The following is a 19,368-nucleotide window of genomic DNA, read 5'->3' as shown; positions in this document are numbered from 1 at the left end:
GGTCGAAATAATTGCATTACATGGAGGAAAGAGCAGCCGAATTTGTCTCCCCCCCCCCCACTCTCGTCTTGTTTGTTTCCTCTGCACTGGCTCAAAGTTCATTTTTTTTTAGTGGCCAATGCACAAGTTTCCATCTTCCCCTGCTTACAGGGCTGCCAATTTGCGACCGGCTGCTGTGCAGGGGCCAGACTAAAGATGGCTCACTACATCCGCACTATGGCAGCGATTCCAGGTTTCACAAAGTCGTGGCCCTCACTTGACGATGACGACGGCCACTGTCCTGCATGACGCCGCGGACATGGTGTGACATGCTTGGGGCTAGCAAACAAATTCTGCAACTGGCTATCCAACAAGCGTGTCCTCAACATAACCGATTGTTAAGCCCACGTGATCACGTGTCCGGTCAGTTGCCACCACAGCAGTGCCACGCTCGTTTCTTATGGTTTTTCGCCTACGGCGTTTCAAGCTTTCCAGGCAGCGCTGCTAGCGAAGCCGGATACGGCATGGTGACGACGCCAGCATCGACAAACGTTTCCCCCTGTATAGTGCTGCGCGTTGAACGTGGCCTGTAGGAGCACTGCGAGAAGTCATTGAGGTAAAGTATGTGCACACTTACGATTCGAGCTGACGTTTTTGTGTTTGGCGAAATTGCAAACTCAGCAGGCTCGCTACAATGAAGCCAAACTTTAGGAGAGCATGTTACCGTGTAGACGAGCTAGAGTTAGCGCAAGATGCACTCCGGTGTAGCTTCTCTGGCGTGAGATAGGACGTCTTCTATTCCCATGTCATTGGCGCTCAAGCGCAGCGAGCACCGCCAGTCACGCGGACTGGGCCGGTCGCTAGACTGAATAGTGTTACGTGGCAGGGACGGTGAAGAACACAATATAAAAACTGTGAATGGCGAAACTAATTCTCTTTTGGACGAACCTGTGCTCAGAAAAACAAGTTACACTCAAAGCGCAACGATAGCGGGCAAAACCAGTCGGCTATCATCGAAAATTTCCTTAGCGGGTCAAGCGCGTCGACATTTATACATGAGTCATCGGATGTTCGGGAGTAATCGCTGGTGCACGCGTGCCTTCCAGAAAGTACTAAACCATTAGCGTCACGCGTACAATCAGATTACACAGGCTCCACTCACGACAGAGGACACAACCATCGGTAACATTCGTAAAACATGCGATACATGTGGCCTGTCCTGTCTTGAGCGATAACATTTGTTGGACGGTGAAAAAGCAAGCAATCAGCCGAGAAAGACAGAGAAGTAGACGTGTCGCGTGGTTGGTGCCGCGCGGGGCACGAGCACGCAGGGACGGACCGAAACGTGCGGCCACTTGCTTGGACGAAAAGGGAATGCCCCTTCTTTATTGGGCCCGAACATATATAGACACACACGGATCACAGGAGGCGCCACACTCTGGTGGCAGCTTAAGAAATGGGGCTGAAATGTGGCGACCTCTACATCTCCCCCCCTTGAAGCATTGGAGGTTAGACGGGAGAGATTCAGGCAGCCAAACACATCAAAAGTTTCATAAGTTCAAACGGCGTGGCGGAACGATAGGCCGGCCGTAACGTGTTCGAGTCACACCGTCACTGCGGTCCCTGGCTGCAGGGGACTGTTGCACAGACTGTCCGAGGGGGACCGTTGATTCCACGATGTTGGCAGGCCGAGGCTCCTGACAGCGAACTTGCTGCAGTGGTGGTGGTTCCTCTCCGGAGGCAGTAGTCCCAAAAGGCACTAGGTGACGCCGGTTGCGCTGTAGGGTGCCACCTCGCTCCGTTTCGACCACGTAGCTTCTTGGTCTTTGCCCCGGACTGAGGACCGTAGCCTGCACTTGATCAGGTCGCACCCAGACACGCTGACCTGTTTGGAGTGGCGGCAAGTCTCGAGCTCCATGATGCCTGTTGTAGTTGTCGGCCTGCTTCTGCTTGTAAGTCGCATCCTTGGCGACGACTTCTTTCATTGGGGGCCAGTTGGGACATAGCTGGGAGCCTTGCTTTGGGACTCTGGTTCTGAGTTGACGTCCCATCAACAGCTGGGCTGGACTAAAGTCGTTGACTCCTGGAGTGTCCCTATATCTGAGCAGAGCCAGATAAGGATCCTTTGACTTGCGAAGCAGGTCCTTGATAGTACGCACCATCATCTCCGCCTCTCCGTTCGATTGCGCGTAGTGTGGACTGCTGGTCCTGTGGTTAAAGCCGTATGACGCTGCAAACGCCGCGAACTCTTGCGACGAGAACGGTGGGCCGTTGTCTGACCTGACTTCTTGCGGGATTCCATGGCGGGCAAAGATGGATTTGAGAGCATCGATGACTGCCTGAGCTGTCGTGCTCCTCAGGGTCACCACCTCAGGGAACCTTGAGTAATAGTCCACCACCAGGATGAACGTCTGGCCGTTGAGGTGAAACAAGTCCATACCAAGGAATTCCCAGGGATGTCCAGGTAGGGCTGTGGAGAGCAGGGGCTCGCCAAAGTTCACGCGGGTGGAAGCGCACTGTTCACAGTTGGCAACGAGAGAGGCGATGTCTGTCGAGATACCGGGCCACCAAACTAAGTCCCGAGCTAGGGCTTTGGTCCTGTTGATGCCCTGATGACCTTCATGCAACAGCGTCAAGACCGCTGGCCGAAGGGACGATGGGATGACTAACCGGGCGCCCTTCAACAGAACACCGTCACAGACAGAGAGCTCGTCTGCCACCGAGGCGTACTTTGTAAGGTGCAGTGGTATCGTGGTCTTTTGAGGCCAACCATTCTGGCAGTAGGAAGCGAGGGCTTTGCACTCGCCATCGGACTCCTGTGCCTGTCGCACGTCTTTAGGGCTGAGTGGCAAGACTTCCGACGTGCAGCCGACTACCTGTGCTGCAAAAAGTTCGATAGTGTCTAGAGGAGTGGGTGGCTTGTAGACGATGCGCGACAACGTATCAGCTGTGGCTAGCAGCTTTCCTGGCACGTGCAGCATACGGAACTGGTATCGCATGGTCTTCAGCCGTAGTCTCTGAATACGAGGCGGCAACACATCCAGTTCCATCTTGCCCAGAAGCGAAACGAGTGGCAGGTGGTCAGTCTCGACGTCGAAAGGGATGCCACGGGCGAACTCGTCGAACCTTTGGATAGCCCACGTCGTTGCCAAAGCTTCTTTTTCAGTCTGGCTGTAACGCTGCTCGGTATCAGTCATTGACCTAGAAGCGAATGCGACTGGGCGGCGCTCTCCTGAGGGTTGCGTCTGTAGCGAAACTGCGCCGAGTCCGAATGAGCTTGCGTCTGCAGACACCGTAGTGGCGTACGATGGGTGGTACTTGGCCATGCACCTGTCTGACGTCAAGAGTTCCTTGATTTTCTCGAACGCTGCCTTTTGCTCGTGCTGCCACACCCAACTCGCAGTCTTGTTCAGTAAGGCTCTGATGGGAGCCGTGACGTCCGAGATGTGTGGCAAGAACCTGGCAAGATGGTTCACCATTCCGAGCAGCCTTCTAACGCCAGCTACGTCCGTTGGGGCTTCCAAGGCTTTGACTGCTTCGACCTTGCCCGGATCTGGCCTGATGCCCTGTGCTGAGACGACAACTCCGAGGAAGGAGACCTCAGGTACCCCAAAACGACACTTGTCCTGGCTCAATGTGATACCTGCTTTTGCAAGGCGAGATAGCACCTGGCTCATTCTGGCGTCATGTTCCTGGCGGGTGCGTCCAAAAACCAAAATATCGTCTATCATATTGGCGACTCCTTCTTGGCCCTCCAGGATTCTTGCCATCTGCTTTTGGAAGTACTCTGGTGCGGAGGTGATGCCAAAGGGGAGCCGGCAGAAGCAGTATCGGCCATATGGGGTGATGAATGTCGTAAGCTCTTGGGAGTCTTCAGACAGCTTCACCTGGTGGAAGCTTGCGGTCGCGTGCAACTTCGAAAAAACTGTTGCGTCGCCGAGGAGGCCAAGGACTTGCTCGACAGTTGGCAGAATATGTCTTTCACGAAGGACGACCTTGTTGAGTTGTGTTAAGTCGATGCAGAGGCGGTAGGAACCATCGCCTTTCCGGACGACGACGAGACCCGAGCACCATGGTGTTGGCTTGTCGACCTTACGGATCACGCCTGCGCTTTCCAATTTGTCCAGTTCGCGGCGGACAATCTCGAGCAGCGGAATGGGGATCCTGCGAGGTACGCTTAGCGAGAAAGGTACGGCATCGGGTTTCAACCGGATGGTGTACTCGTCCTTGAGAGTGCCCAATCCATTGAAGAGCTCGGCGTGCAGCGTCGCTTTTGAAGTCTTGAGTTGATCAAGAAAGCGAACTACTTGGAGGGCTTGGAGCGCTGGCAGTCCCAGAAGAGGCACAGTGAGAGACTGGATCACGTAGAGGCGCTGACGGCTTGTTTTCCCTTGCCACTGAAGTCGTGCCATATACGAGGCCAGCACGCGCAGTGGCTGTCCTTCCGGGCCAGTGAGCAGAGTGTCGACTTGGTCGAGTGTGGCAGGCAAGGTAGGAAAGTCGCTGTGAACAGCAGATACTTCGGCTCCGGAGTCAACCTTGAACTGCGCTGTGTAGTCGTCAACAGTGACGTCGACAAACTTTGCCGAGGCGGGCGTCGCGACGGCGTGCAGGTGAACGGAGCTGAGCTTGTACTGCTTGAACTTCCGCGAGCGGCATACTTCGGCAAAGTGGCCTTTCTTTTTGCAGAAGTTACAGGTGGAGCGACGGGCCGGGCAGTCTGAACGTCGATGAGGCACGCGGCCGCAGAATTCACATGTGGACGGCTCGCGTGAGCGCTCTGCTAGCGACTGCGGCGAACGAGGCTTAGCGGCGGAGCGGCGGCGAGAGGGGAACTTGCTAGCTTTTGCGGCGTCGAGGTTGAGCTCGCGGGAGTGCTCGGTGTGGTTCTGGGGCAACGCCTTTTCCCTGTCGGCGTCTTCGGATTGACGGGCTTGTGTCCAGGCGTCCTGTAGTGTCAACTTCGCGTTCCGGCACAGCTGGTCCGAGAGACGGGAGTCGCGGAGGCCGACGACGAACCGGTTGCGTACGAGCCTTTCCTCAAGAGCAGCAGAGGGATAGTTACAGCGCTTGACCATCCTGCGCAGTTCTGCATAGTACGTGTCGACGCTTTCGTCGGGCAGCTGAACGCGTCTGTGGAACCGTGACGATTCGTAAAGCTCGTTTGCCGGGTGCACGAAGTGCTCAGTGAAGCGGGTGGCAACGGCTTGGTATGAAGCGAGCAACTGGGCGTCGAGCGAGAAAGTCTCGAGAAGCGGGCGGGCCTCCGAGCCCATGCAGTACAGTAGCGAGCGTATACCTGCATGTCTTCCGACGCTCGCGTCAGTCCGGAAACTGTTGCGTAGTCTACGTAGCGGCTGAGCCACGTCGCCCACGTTGGCGGGTTCGCGAAGTCAAACGGTGCCGGCGGCTGGAAGTTGACGCCGTACAGTTTCGGCGGCTCGCCGGTCTCGAGGGACATCTTCGTGCCTTCCTATGAGGTGAGGGCTAAGGCAGGGGGGCGTTATCCGGCCACTTCTGACACCATGTCGCGTGGTTGGTGCCGCGCGGGGCACGAGCACGCAGGGACGGACCGAAACGTGCGGCCACTTGCTTGGGCGAAAAGGGAATGCCCCTTCTTTATTGGGCCCGAACATATATAGACACACACAGATCACAGGAGGCGCCACACTCTGGTGGCAGCCTAAGAAATGGGGCTGAAATGTGGCGACCTCTACAAATAGCTCCCCCTTAAAAGCATTGGCCCCGTGTTACAACCACGAAAGTTAAAATAAAACCACGCATAATAAAGAAAACACAACAACAACAAAAAAAGTCCCTAAGATAGTGAGCGCGCTTAGGAAGGCTTAAGAAGCACCACGTGGACGACTTCAAGTAGTGCGCCGCGCCGCTGTGATTGTCTCACCTTCAAGTTCTGTCAAGTGTTTCTACCTGTGACCGTCACTACCCTGCCAGCGATGCAACGTATCGGAAAAATAAACTGAATGCTTTCACGCTTTCAGAATTTCCCGAAACAATCGCATTACCCTGGACGCGCGCACATGCAGGACAATGATTTCTACTAGAGCTGCACTCTGCATTTAATCTGTGCGAGGTGGTCCCCGCGAACCAAAAAACGGTATACGTATGTATTTATTTGTGGCTAAAGTGTGCTTGTTTTCGCGATTCCCCTCGCTTTGTTCGATTATTTTCATGAGTTAATGGAGAGCGAGTGTTCCTTGCAGTTGGGTTAGGAGGCCCTTTCCCCACGGTAAGTTAGAGGTGCATTACATTAGGCAGCCGCGTCTGCTGGCTCTAACGGGATACGGGGTATGCCCGCTCTCCGAATGTGGATGGCGTCGAGGAAACAAAAAGAAATACCAGTACTGAGTAGCTATGGTTTAAAGGGATACAAAATTTGCCTCCTTTAAAAAGCTGCACTACTTATGTTCCAAAAATCAAATTTAATTGTGGTGTTTGACATGCGAACGATATAATAGCAAGCAGACCATAGTAGGGGACTCCGGATTTTGTTTTTTTTTTACCACTTGGCGTTCTATAACCTGCTCCTAAATTAAAACACTCGAGTGTTCTTGCAGTTTGGTGCAATCTAAATGCGGCCACCACGGCCGTGATCGAACCCGAGAGCTCGAGTTCAGAAGCCCAACACCTCAGCTACTAGGTTACCACCGCGGGCAGCTCGTGTTCTGAATGTCAAGTGAAGTAAAGTTGTCATGTATATTTTCCTTCCTCTAAGGGATAGGAACAGCGGTATAAAAGCTACTACATGCGGAAGCCTGACGAGGTGGTTGCCTTGAAGGTTTGACAGCCGTATACAGCATAGTACAATTGAATATTGACCATACTACAATAGCAGCAGCATACTCTCGAATATGTACGAAACAACAAAAAAAGAGAAAAGAAAACATAGATATACGCAGGAAGTGCAATAATGTCTTGATGTGTGTAGTGTATGGTGATTTATCAAGCAAGTCATTCATGCCCATATCTGGCAAAGAGCTTGCATCAGCGATATGTGTAATTGATGGTCGTGTAGACTCTCTGTATCTCGTAGTTCATTTACAGTTGGTTCACGTTTTCTTAGGTGCAAAGTCCTTCATTACACGTTCGAAAGTGTGAGAAGACTGAAACGAATTCAACGTATTGTTTTATTAGGCTGCCTCATTTGTTCGCTAGCTATCCACTTCATCTGTGTTAGGTCCGAGTTCCATCTTTCACAGCATGCAAGCGCCGCTATATTTACTTTCCTTGGATGTTCATTTTACTAGATGGAATGCCGATCATACCCACACCACTGCATCATTATTCACCTGTATGACTGTCTCATGTCAAGGGCATTGCTATTCGTGAAGGCTTACCCTGTCTTTTGGGTGGCACTCAATATAGATCCTGAGTTCAAGGTGCCCTTCATGCTTTTAGTTTAGTTGAGGACGCGCTTTACTACAACAGCTGTAGTAGTAAAGCCGCTATACGCGCCTGTCTATCCACAGGTACGAGTGCGCGCTAGCGACCAATTAGTATCCAGACACATACCTTGCGTAAGTTTGCTGGAAGAGTGCAATTATGGTTTCTTCCGGGGAACATTTGTTAAAGACTTGTAATTAGACACCGCAACTTAGACGCGAAGGCAATGATGAAAGAATCCATGCATCTTGACTCAAAGAGGAGTGTTCGCTAAGGGCCGAAATCCGTTGTCGAGCACTGCTATTAGGAGGGGCAATCAACTACTTCGTCGGCACCTCTTGATCTTGAAACGGGGAAGAAACACAATCTTGACAACTAGGCGGCCTTTCAGGAGTAACAAATGAAACACTATATCCGTCTAGTCCAAAAACAAGAAAGGGGCTGGCAGATGGAATGGCACACTGTGGTATAAACTTTTTTAAACAGGGTTGAAGTACCTCAGACAGGCTGGCCAACGTTTCGATAGGTGGACCTATCTTCGTCAAAGGCCCTAGGTTGTCTAGGTCTAGGTCTAGGCCGTCTAGGTTGTACAACGCTTCACCACTCGTGCTATTCCAACCCCGGCGTCGTGTCTGCCACCTCATATAGGGGAGTGGTCAGACGTCTAGCAAAGCATTACTGGACGCTTAGTCATGCGTCGCTGACATTAATTGCAGTCGGTAGCAGACGTGAGACCGAGAAGTTTTCATTACGTGCGGGCTATGCGGGTTTTCAGCACTATAATTAGGATTCTTGCCATCACTGAGGAAACTCGCGAGGCTGCAAGCAAGGCATAAGATGATTTCGGCCCACCAAGATATTAGAAAGAAGATATTATTATAATATCTTCTTGCATTCTATTGCGCAAAATTCCAAGAAATTTACGCATGTCTTCTGGCCCAAGCATAGTTGTTCACTTGGACACGGATGGTCTGATTTAGATTATATTAACTGAATTCTGGGGTTTTACGTACTATAATTACGATCTAATGATAAGGCAGATCGTAGCGGACGACTCGGGAATATTTCTGACCACCGGAGTTTCTTTAACGTGCCACTAATTAAAAGTACATGACCCTTTTTTGCATTTACAAACTAGCTGGCAATACAGAAATGTCCTAAATGTCATAATAATAATGGTGATGTCATTGCTCAGTCCTTTCACATCATCACATATATCGGAGCAGTATTTTGTCTGTCTTACAATTCTCTCATTATTTGTTCTGAAGTAGTGCTTGAGATTCTCGATTACTTTTGCCACAAAGTTTAGTTTTTTTAACACCAAGTGCTGTCTTGGTTAGTAACAGAATGCAAACTGTTCGGCAGCAGTGCGATGAAGAACCAGCCATAGAGCAAATTATTACACGAATTTTCTCACCTGCAAGAGCAGCCAGTCGAAATTACAAAATGATGGAAAGCTGGGCTAATTGGTAATGCGTTATTAGAAAAACATAGAGCGCTATAAACACACAGGACACAGAAAAAAAATACGCGTGTGGTGTGTGCTCCTTTTCTACGTCCTGTGTGTTTATAGCGCTTTAATTTTTTTCTAATAAAGTCGAAATTAGCCGCGTGCTACTGGTGCATCGCCGCTGAACTGATTACTGGACCAGTCAACTCGCAGTATTTCAGGTAGCTGAATGGCTTCATACGTAGTGCGTCTGTAGCCACGTGGGTTATAGTGACCGTTGCTCCCTTTCGGTCCACGTGCCTTGTAATCGTCGATGCTTAGGAGACATTTAGTGTTTTTTCAAGATCAGACAGCCCGGTGGTATCAGTCTGTAACTGCAAGAGGAAACAGTCGAAATTAGCCGCGTGCTGCTGGCGCACCGCTGCTGGACTGCTCTATCACACCTCAGGGCGTGATATACTGCCTGGGAGGTTAAAGAGACGATGCTTGGTACTAGGCTTGGGTAAGTATGTAGTGCCTAATGCCTATGCTTTTATTTATTCGACCTGCACACTGCCTAGTTTCGTAGAAAGATCCAGCCGGCAACAGGTGTAAAATTTACCTGTAATTGTAGATGCCATTGTAATCGTATTTTGAGTGTAAATTCAATAGTATTTCGTGCATTCATAAACAAGCCTGCGATGCGTCAGATTGGTAAGCGACGTAGAAGTTAACGCCGAGGCTCATGGGAGACCCCTTGTTAAACCAGACAGGAGGCGTTGACATCGACCTAAAAAAATTAAATTATGGGTTTTAACGTGCCAAAACCACATTCTGATTATGAGGCACGCCGTAGTGGAGGACTCCAGAAATGTCGACCACCTGGGGATCTTTAACGTGCACCTAAATCTAAGTACACGGGTGTCTTCGCATTTCGCCTCCATCGAAATGCGGCCGCCATGTCCGGGATTCGATCCCGCGACCTCGTGCTCAGCAGCCTAACACCATAGCCACTGAGCAACCACGGCGGGTGACATCGACCTAATTAGCTGGATTAACTCTTATCTTAACAATAGTAAACAGTATATTCAAGTAATTCACGGCATATCCGGTATACGGCCCGTGTCACTGGGAGTCCCTAAGGCAACCTCTTGCGACCTGCAATTTTTATAGTGTACATAGATGACATTGTTACACCTATAGATATGTCAGGAGTAAATATAAAACTTATTTCAAACGACCGCCCAATTTTAAAAATTATTGATGCCCGAATGACCAGCAATGCTTGAGATCTAACATATATGCCATTTTGAAGTGGTGTACAGATCGGTCTATAAAAATAAAAGGTGACAAACCCATTTTCGAGCCTGAAACAAGTAGGAAAGATGTCATGAAAAGGCTTATCCCCTTAACAACTGCCCTTGACTTAAATCGATGAATACAAATATTTAGGTGTTTAGGTGTTTACAATTACATATTGCCTAACATAATCGCTCCATATTAATAAAACCCGTTTATCAGCCTCTAAAGCTATCAGTTACTTGGGTCACAAACTAAAACAGCACCATCGATTATCAGAAATATAAGCCTACAACGCTTTTATAAGACCAATATTAGAGTATGCAAGTGGCGCTTGGCCCCAACTTGTAAAAACATACATTAAGCAATTTGAGAAGGTGCAACAAAAAACGGTTCGATTGATCTTCAATGCTTACCATAGGAGTGATTCACCTCCGATGTTCCTTACCCTAAGCAACATCCTTTTTTAATAAAAAACGGAAGAGCTTGGCCGAAGTCTTCCACTTGCGTTATTTCTGTTTCTAATGATTAACATTAGTCGTGAAACATATTTAAGAGCCATTACTTTTAGGGAAACTAGACACACACTTGCTCAAACCCGTGAGCGTACTTCTCGCGCACTATCCCTTTCAAGCAGCCCATTTTTTCCTCGGGCTGTCAATGACTGGAACGCGTTACCACGTGAAACATTTTGGGAAAAGGATAATAATGACTTTGAAAATTGTGTATCATTTTGTTCCTAACCATATGATTCAAACTATGATGGTTGTCATTATCACATAGCATACGAATGTGCTTGATTAGTTGTGCTTTCATCCCTCTTTCTTTCCCTCTTCGCCTTCCCCCAATGCCGAGAAGCTGGCTCGAGGAATATACCTCAGGCCGACCTCTCAGCATTTCGTTTCATTAAACTTCTCTCTCTCTCTAGTTGTGCTTTGCTGCGTTGTACTGGTTTTTACTTGTATATATTTACACTAGTGTCCTCTGCTGCCAGAGGCATGATTTCACTACTCAATTTTTGTGTATCGTTTCAATTTTTCTTGTAAATTATTTGTCTTATGCCTCCTCCTCCCGTGCTTGGTCCTCGGAGGGCAGTATCTTTTAAGCAAAAATAAATAGTGAATGTTAAAAAGTACATTGGTGGAGTAAACACAATTATATATCACCAATTTTATAGGGCAAATTTCGGTTCTATGTATATGGGTTCCTTGTGTGGTCGTCGCCGGTTGGGCCCTGTTTGTTAAATAATTTCACAACAGTAATCTAGTTGGCAAAAGTTGCAGCAAAACTTCCTACATGAAAAAAGGCAGCGCAGGGTGCAGTTCACCTGATGATATAGCACATCAATCAGTGAAAAAAAATAGTTCAGCCTAACCCATTTCCCGATTACTGTCCTCGGTAACGCGTGAGCATTGAGTAAATGTAGTGGCACAATGCACTGCCACCGTCGAACCAAGCTATGTATAAGGTGTGTACTACAGCGAGAATTCTTTGTCGCGCATCCCTAAGAACACTCTGTGCCATCTAGCGTCACTTCCAAGAAACCCGGGATGGCATTCTAAATGCATGACGCACCGGTGCGTGCGAACGATGAGAAACTCGTCAGGCAGGCAAATGGGCTCCTCTCTCACGCTTCTTTCTGCACACCCTGTGCCATCTAGTGGCGAAGCCGAGAAGTGCGAGCGGGGCCTCCGAGACGAGGAGCGTGGCGCACCGGTACCTGTGAACGTTGACAGCTTACCGCACACACAGTGACTCGAGCTGGCGAGACGTTCATCAGAGAGCGGCTCATACATAGTGCATTCACAGCTCAGCCTACTAATGCGTCAGATTGCTGTCGTTGAGCGACGCTTTTGTCGTAGGTTGATGGCGCTCCGCATTCGCAGAAATTAAGGGGTCTTTCTTTCGCCATTCTAGGGTGGGACATTTCAAGCGGCACATACCTAGTAGCAAAAGTTGCCGTCAAAGACGTTCATCGAAGGCTAGCACAGACCAAGTGGCACATACCCAGGGCTCGAAGTAGGCGTCAATGTTTCGGAGTGGTTATTTTCTCTTCGAGGAGGTCTTTTTATTTCGTGCAGCTTCCCGTGCCGCAGATACGTGTATCTAAATAAAATTGTAAAAGCCCCCCTCAGGTAGAAATTATCACAGTAGTGGCTTAACGAAGTTATCATTCGCTATCTAGCCTAAATAAATGGTATAGCCACAACGACTGGGGAACGTTTGTTGTAGATGCTGAAAACAACACACTTTAGACACTTCACGTGGCGGACACCAGGCCTGGAGGGCGGAAGGTGTGCAACGCTCGCCCCAGACAAGATTCTTTAAGGATCTCGGTATGATATACTGGGAATCAAAAACTATACTGTTAACATAACAGAAGGGTTGGCAAGGTCGCCACTCTCAGGCAGTTCGTGCGTACATTGATTCTCTTGATAGCAATCGCATTAGGTCAGTTCCACGACTTATGCACGACCTGTTTACTAGGCATAGGGATTTCAGTTAAGGAACTTTCATTGTGAAGTTTATTTGTACGGCGCCGTGAACATGGTCTGGCCAAAGTGTACACAATGGAAACTCGGCTCGGCTCGGCTTTGCGGCTCGCGAAGTGAGCCGGAAAGAACGAAAGCAAGATCCCTCGCACGTGGACAATTTATTTTAATACTTGGTGCACTTTCGGCACGTTCCGAATAATCGCGGAAATCGCCCAGCCGTTCAGTCATTTTCGAAAGCTCCCTCACTTACCTTGAGACGTCAAGACGTTTTCACTTCAGCCCTTTTATTATCCGTGCAATTGTCATTATTCCTGTTTACAAATCCTACCGCCTTCCCAGGAAGGGGTTAACCGTGACGTACGTAGCGCAGCGGGTGGTAGATGCACGAGCGAGTGGAATGCTGGCTTTCTCGGAAAACGTGCCTCGATAGGAAGGGTCAATTTATTGCCGGATCGCACACGTGCGAGTCGCGTCCACGCGCGGCAGTCAGCTGAAAGTTGCCGGACGGGGACGGCCCGGATGGGAGCGTCCGGCAGCGCCCGCTGTTGCCGCTGTTGACATTGAAACCGAGGTTGACCGCAAGCGATGCCTCGTGGCGGTCTCCGCGTGCCCTCGCTTTTTACCGTGCTCAGCTGCGAGCCTGCGTGCGCATGCATTGCGTTGCGTACGTGTCCGTTTCGGCAACCTAGACGTGCCTCAGCGAGTTCGGCTTTGAAGGCGCAAGACGGTAGCAAAATAAAGAAATTGAGAGAAAGCAATGCGACAGGAGACTCGGCGCCACGAGGTCGCCATTGTGCGTGTGTGTTTGAAGGTTGCTTACGACAGATTTAGCGCGGAGCCAAGTGTACCACACGTGCACATAGACTCGGCGGTGAGCGCTCTCCCGTGCCTGGGTGCATGTGTGGTTCGTATGCTTCGCATTAAAACCACTTCAAGCAAACGTGCTCCAAGTAGCCCAAACAGAAGTTTTACGCAAGCACATTTGAAATTTATTGGCGCAATGGCATGAGGCCATACTGCGGCAAGACGAGGGGTGTTGAGGTTCTGCCATTTTTTTTTATTCCATGTTTACAGTTGGCACAAAAAAACTTGTACACTCGAGAAGGCTGAACATAGTGCTTGAAAACTTTTCCTGGATCAAGAGCGCTGGAAGTAAAATAATCGAAGGATGGTAGATATCTCAGAATTGTTTTTGTCTTTGAGCTTCTGTGCACCTACAAGAGATAAAAATGTGAAGAATAGCGAAAAGGATCAGTGCAATATGAGCAGTCAGCGTCAGAAGCGCACGAACCAATATATTGTTCGCGTATACAAGTAGAGGCTAGATACGCGAATACCAGGCTGCTTGCTTACGCTGGGGAAACATTCAGCTTATCAAGTTCCACGGTTCACAAACTTCTGACGCCGACTGTGCAGCCAGGGGGGCCCTCATATTGTTACAGCTATCCATGTGTTTGTGGTAGCTGGCCTATTCTTAGCATTTATGCCGTTATTTCTGTAACAGTTCTTGGGGATGCCAGCATTTCCAGAATACGAGTACAGGCTTGACGATATGCAAGTTATTTTGCGCCACGGGAGCCTACAGTACTTGTTTTCTGGAGATGAGCGTTACAAGCTATATATTTAGATCATTTAATTGGCGATCCGGATTTATGAGTATTGTCTATCTGCAGCTTTACGCTGATGCGTCTACCTCATCGCTGCAGAAAGACTGCCAGCGAATGAGGAGAAATCACAAACACTGGTCACTCTAACATTATAAACAAAATCCTAGTTATTATTTGGGTTATAGTTCAGGCAGGAGCTATGAATTCTCAAGAGGGACATGCTTCACCTCCTTCTAATGTTATCTATGTTGATGTTGTTAATGTTGATTTCCTCAACAAGTGATTATGTTTAGCATTATTTTCTAACCGTCGCTAATGGCCTGTTGTAGCAAGACTGATTGTGAAGTTGACTTAGGAGAGCAGAGGTACGCTATTTTTGCTTCGGGAAGTCGGCTTGTTTATCTCTCTTGGCAGCATTAGTAACACGTGGCATGATCAAGCTGCATTTAATGCTGTCACATGTTTAGTGCCACACCCGTTCAATAAAGACACTTACCTGAGGCAGACCTATTGCCAGCACGACTTTGCGACGCTGCCAGCCCCTGTTGCTACCACATTTCTCCTCTTTCACTTTCTATGTTCGCCAATAACGACGCTTGGGAAATGGAAAGGATCCCTGTTTCGAAAATAAAAAGTTGACTGACACTTTCTTTTTTTTTTGGTTTCAAGGCTGGTTATTGGCTGAAAGAGCCGTCGTATATATAGTGATGGCCTTGAGATTATAAGGGCAGTACATATTCCAGCGCCCACAACCGTGCCGCCGTCGGCCATGCACACGGCTCGCTTGCGCTAGGCGGTAAAAGTTTATTCAGCGGATGATGAAGGCTGCCGCTCAAAATAGACATCTGTGCTCTATTGTCAAAGGATGCCGTCTTACAAGCACCATCAACATTGCCAATATATAGGTTCTGCTTCGTAAGGAGCAGCTATAGCTGATTTTTGAACGAAGACGTCGATGCAGCAACATTCTTCCCATGATGTGCTCTCAAGCGGAGCAAAATGTCACTGCATTTGCACATTCAAACATTATCCCCATCCTTTAGTCAGACGACATTGCGTTAGTGTGTGTGCCATCTATCAGATTACACATATTTCCTGTTCACCCTTAGTGCATGGCTCAGCCACAAACTAAACAGACAGTACCAGGAGTTCGGATGAAGTCACAACTTTCATCATCACCTCTCACGCAACTCTTTCTGCTTTTTTCTGCACGAGGCACACAATGACCAGACTCACGTTTATGCTGGTGGTTCAGCTACCATGGATGTGTTTGTGAAATGAGGGATGTTGCCGCCGAAAATGACCTCCGTAATGTTCAGCACATCCCCCAAACAACATCAACAACTTCGGAATTGCGTGCTCTCTTTTGCTGCTTTGTGGATGGCGGCAGCTGTAGGCAATCAGAAAGGATGTGCACTCGTACATGAACTTCTTTCGCAATACTCTCATCGGTAGCGCGTATAAAAGTTTTGAAAACCCTTGGGACAAATTTCGCATGGTATATATTCTCCGCTCATCAATGAGGCAATAGCAAACAAACAAAAAGAATACCTGGTCTGCCTTTTCGCAATGTATTTTATCATTTGTATAGTTCAAGTAAAAACAAGAAATAATTTTCCCGTATGCTTCCGCCAGCTTCAATATCCGTTGCCTTCACACGATTGTTACTTACAAACATCGGGCTCCTCGGTTCGCATTGTTCTCGTTCATACGATAATTAAAGCACATGGATGTAAGGTACGAACGCACAATCCCTAAATTAAAGTAAATGCAGAGCTTCCCCAACATATAATTTTCTGGCTCTCGCTATCGAAGTTGCCCCTTCAAATGAGGATTATACTTTATATAGAGCAGCAGGACATCGGGGTCACATAGCGTGGGTGGGGGCCTCATGGTTGTCGTGCTTGCTAAACCCGATAGTGTCGGTTACAGCACTTTTCGCGGCGTTTCGTCGCTATCGAGGGCGCTTCAGAACGACGCAACGTCGTCCAATAAACATCGCATAAGAAGCGCCTAACGCGGCACGCATTTGACGGGGTTTGACAGCGTATTTTAACTGTTGTGCAGCGGCGAGAGAGCCAAGCGATCGGGGATCGCTGAGGCGAGCAACCACAAAGGCTAGCTTTGAACTCGACCAGTCTGGCGAGAACGTTTCACGCGCTCTAGAGCGGCCGAGCTATGCAAGGACAGTGAAACATGTTTTGCGTCAACGTTACTATGAAGCCGTAGTTTCGGAGCTCCGATTAAAAGCTAGGCGAGCGGCATTCGCGTCGGGCCCCAACAATGCTGTCGAACCTGCGTTTCGCTGTAACCAACACGAGTAAGGCACAAATGGAATCTGATAACAAAAATTCGTCGTGTCTCCCACATTTTGCTACAAAACCCAGCAATATGCGAGAGACACTGGGTAAGAATGATCGACAACAATGTGGGAATCAAAGGAAAGATAAGTAAGACTGCGAGTCGGCCTAGTTGGAACAAATTCATCTTGAAACTTATTGTGCGCAACAAACAGGGACGAAGATAAGTGTCATAAAATACAGCTTTATGCCGGCCACTTTAGAGAATGGTATGTTAACGTAGTTCACAATCTTATTGAATAAGAAATTGAACTTCCGCTGCCACTCGCCGAGCACTCGAATATCTCTTAACTTCTTCAACTATACAGACCAACCATTTTCATCATGCCACTTGTAAGGCTGGTCTAAGTAACTGAAATGTGTAAACTGTAAAGCGGCTGTACATAATCGACGCAACCTTTGTTGCCTATAATAACCTCGTCTTCTATGCAATATCAATGTTGGGCACATAATTCGCGACATAGACAACGGTGGTGCACGAAATGTTGCAGCGAATTAAAAGCACTGGCGCTATTGACCCGCAATTCATCTGCGTTGGCAAATCTCTAAGGAGCTTGCTGCTCGCGAAGCAGGAGCTGCCAGCGGGCGTCAACATGGTATCGCTTTCTCTAACTCCATTTCCGCAAGAGAGCTAATACTTTATCGCGCATGCACAATAAATAACCTGTAGTAAGCTTCGTATTTTACCATTAAAGCTAAAGTCGCCCAGCACCAACCGCGGTTTACATATTCGCGGGAGATGTCATGTGATCTTGGACCTTGACATTTTATAAAAAGGTAAACTAGGCCTTTGAGATAAACATTTCCTTCTGTCTGAATAGACATAGGAAATTCATGAAGCTCTAATTTTTGAAAGAGCGTAGCTTTGGCCATGTTGGTATTCCATAACCTTTAGGTTTTTAGCGCAGGAAAAGGGACGAGAGACAGGTACGACGCGGACACAGCGCTTGTGCATTGCGCTTGCCGCACACTTGTGTTATATGTCGAGTAGACCGCGTAAGCCCCGTAAAACGAATAGCGCGCTGCGCTCACCAGCAAAATTGTTCTGAAGTGGCTGCGGAGATCCTGCAAGTGACCGCGAAACCATTGCTATAGAAAAGCAAAATAAGTATTTCGTGTTCATGTGTTTCGCTAACTTCAGCCTCCGATATCAAATAGTTGTGCTCGTGTGCCCCTGCAGGAGTGCGTGCTTTGGCTGCGGCCCAGGGCACGCGCGATAACCGACCAGGCTCAGCACCCGAAGAAATAAACGCACGTGCACGCCTTATTTCCTCGAGGGATCAATGATGACGTTGATGCGCCCTATAACATTGCACTAATAAAGATGTGTCTTGGTCGTCCAACTGAAAGGACCCGAAAAAGTTGCAGTGATGTCACGAATGTTCATGTGAGAGGCCGCAAGCATTCCGATCGAAATAGTACAAATGCTGCTCAATGTTATTACAAACGGTTGCAGACGGGAAGCTTGAATACGCACCAAATAAGGAAGGCTGCACAGCTTCAGCTTATAAGCTCGCACACACGCACACAAAAATGTGTGTGCGTCCTTCTTTATTTTTTTTTGTCATTTGCCCCTTCTGATGATGGTATCAGTATACAATAACTTGCAGCTAAGTAGTTAGAACAATCGTTCGGTAGCAGCGACCTGATACTGCTAGTGTCTAACAAAGAAGTCAATTTGCGATAGTGCAGGTAATCTTGAGATATCTGCGAGAACGAGGAGCGTGACAAACACGCAACACGTGTTGATAGCGTTGCTGTGCTAGACTAAGTACGAAGAGAGTTATCAAACAGTTTACTCGTTGATGGGTGGCAGAGTCTGTTTCGCATGCTAATTTCGGCGTCATGTTTTCGCGCCGAGCTGCAATTGTTTACTCACACAACCGGAGTAGCGCTTACCCAGAATGGAAGGGCACCCTAGGACGGCGGCCGCCGTAACGTTCGAGCGCGTCGCCCCGTCGTCGTCGCGCGTCCCGATGACGCGTTCAAGGTCACGTGTTTCTTCGACTTCGGCGAAGTGTGTTTCCCCACCGGAAACGGGAGTAGCGCTGCTGCCGTTACTCGGAAAGCGGTTCGTAATGGTGGCGTGATTCGCAACGGAAAGCCGAGACGAACAAAGAGAGAAAGCAACCTGGCCACAGCGAAAAAAGCTGAAGTTGCATGTGGTGATGTTGTGCAATAATGGAACTGCCCTGCTGTAAGTTCCACCATACTAGAGCTGCCCTTCGTGGTAATGGGTTGTTTAGGGAGAACTGAAGCAACGGGCCAGCTGTAAAAGTAAAATGAGGGCACGAAGAAAAACTGACGTAGACACGAAAACGAACAATAACTGCAGAACCGTAATACATATCGGGAATCCACGTTTGCTTGCAGCTGTGTGAAAAACCCCTTACACCGCCAGGGCCCATCTCTTTAGGAGCCGCATGACGTGCAAGATGTGATACCATTGAGGTAATCTTTTTATTCCATTAAATATAACATCATATGCGGGGAGAAAAAAGAGTCACAAGCGTAGTCATTGTTGGAGCCAGTCATTGCGCTTCATTACTATGTACCCTCATCGTAAAAATATACCAAACACATTTTATGCTCTACAAGTAAATGAAGTAAGACAACGCTACTACATACATGGTTGATGCGTTTCGCGTCTCATAAGGCGATTGAACCTTGTTCCAGCTAGAAGTTCATAAACATGCATGGGCACCAACGACCGTGACACTTCATCATCAGGCCTTGAAACGGTTTTCGCGAAAGTCTGAAACATATGAATCCTGCACACCTACTTGAAAAATATT

Source organism: Dermacentor albipictus, chromosome 3, assembly GCF_038994185.2.
Source record: "Dermacentor albipictus isolate Rhodes 1998 colony chromosome 3, USDA_Dalb.pri_finalv2, whole genome shotgun sequence".
Taxonomy (NCBI): Eukaryota; Metazoa; Arthropoda; class Arachnida; order Ixodida; family Ixodidae; genus Dermacentor; species Dermacentor albipictus.
The sequence above is the reverse complement of the archived record's forward strand: the minus strand, read 5'-3'. Positions refer to the sequence as shown.